The 1,918-nt window shown below is 44.1% G+C and overlaps 1 long non-coding RNA gene across 1 annotated transcript; it reads left to right on the top strand.

Annotated features, from left to right (window-relative positions):
• The first annotated feature begins 350 nt into the window (after positions 1-350).
• Positions 351-789, top strand: LOC127312173 (uncharacterized). The gene is made up of 2 exons (XR_007858177.1): positions 351-665; positions 753-789. It is a non-coding gene; the product is annotated as an uncharacterized lncRNA (long non-coding RNA).
• The last annotated feature ends 1,129 nt before the right edge of the window (positions 790-1,918 follow it).

Here is a 1,918-nt window from a genome sequence, read left to right as displayed (position 1 = left end):
GTTGAGGGGATAAGTTAGCCAATGAAGGGGTATCGAGAGATCCTAACCGTCCACGGGAGTTCAAAGTTTGCAAAGGGGGGACACTGAAGCAAAACCCAACAGGCCCGAAACATCTTTTTAATCCGAAATGATTCAAGAAACCAATTGCAAAATGAAGTGGGGGTAAGTGGTAATCTATCGCAAGAGCACTTCCAAGCTTGCAACAGTTGAGGCTTTCAGAAGACACGAGGGGAAACATGACACGTCTTGAACAAACTCTGAAATTCATACCAAAACGAACAACATAGAGACACGTAAGAGCATGAGAAAGAACACAGTCTTCCAATGCTTATCATACATACATAGTTCACGATGGCAATTTTATCCACGGATCCGGGTATCCACGGATATTCGACCCGCCGGGCACGGGTATGGAGGGTTGATTGTGTCCATGGATTTCATGGGGCGGATATCCGATAATTCATGGAGCGGGCACGGACATAGCTTTTGCTCCGTGGATATTCGATGGATATCCAACTGACATGTAGGACCTGTCACTTCAGTAGCATCGGAGTGTGTCTTTAGTACTAGCGGGAGATTAATTAGTGCACATCGTAGTCGTCTTGCAGAAAAAATAGCAGAAGCTCTTATGTGTATGCAATCATGGTCTCAAGCGGTCATGTTAGGTAATTCATTTCCACATTCCCGCTATGTGCTCTGACTACAGTACGATGTGAAATATAAGTTCTTTATATTTTTTGAAATTGTATTAGGTGAGATTCATGGTGATCTCCTTGCTGTCCAGAATGTTCTTGAAGATGAACAAGAAGAAATGGTACTATCCAAAAAGCTCTTATTTACTTGCTTTATTATTTATTCTTTTGATGCCTTTTCAATTGTTAAGCTTTGGTGCTTTTTTCAATTGTAGGATTCCAATGAATCCATTGTCATCGAAGAATGAATGAATAAGGCTATAATGATCCAAGATTCAACTCAACCTTTCTACCTTCTTTTGCTATATAGCTTTAACGCATTAGATGTTGTATTGGAATCTTGTAATAAAAAGCATTATCTATATATGTTCCGTGAGATTGAAATGAGACATCTATTGTATGGTGTGATTATGTGAGATTTAACATATTATAAGTACTATGTGATTGATATATTGTTGTTTTGATATTCCTATGAATTGTCGACATAATTATGGCTGAAATGCTACTGAAATAATGTCAACATGCCGCCAAAATATTCATGTTAGCTTATTATTGATGAAATGCAAGTGAAATATTGCTGAAATAGTACTCAGATTTTATGGGCATGGATATCCATGGATATCCGGGTATCCAGCGGATTTGGATTTGGGGCGACATCCATGCCCATGGATACTTTCGTGGGCGGGGCTGAGCGAGGCTGATGGATTTGGGCATGGATCTGGTTTTCCTATATCCGTCTAAACCCGCTCCATTGCCATCCTTATACATAGTCCAAGAAACACTCTTTTCTGAGTGGCGAATTCCATTAGATTACGGATGTATAGGAATATAATACTGATACGAGGCCTTCATTCATTACATTGCATTACAGGGCATGTGACGTTGCTGCTGCAGTCGCTGATCATTCTCTGCTAGCTTTGCTGATCGGCCTGATCCGGGTGGAAATTAAGGTGAGCTCGATCAGTACTGGCCGGGCAGAGAAAGGCGCCCATGGCGAAGTGCCTCTTGTCGTGGACGTCGCTGGCGATGGGGAGGCCGTACTCCCGAAGCAAGCAGTCAACGCGCCACTCGGGCATGGCCTCGTAGTCCGCCTTCTTGTACCGCGGGTAATGCAGCGGCATCCGGAAGCTGCAGCTGAACGCCCCGCGCTCCGGCTTCTGCTGCTGATGCTGGCCTCCGACGGCTGCCGTGCCGCCGTTGGACTTGGCCATGCTCGCGCTCACGGA

Source organism: Lolium perenne, chromosome 7 (genome assembly GCF_019359855.2).
Source record: "Lolium perenne isolate Kyuss_39 chromosome 7, Kyuss_2.0, whole genome shotgun sequence".
Classification (NCBI taxonomy): Eukaryota; Viridiplantae; Streptophyta; class Magnoliopsida; order Poales; family Poaceae; genus Lolium; species Lolium perenne.
The sequence above is the reverse complement of the archived record's forward strand: the minus strand, read 5'-3'. Positions and strand labels throughout refer to the sequence as shown.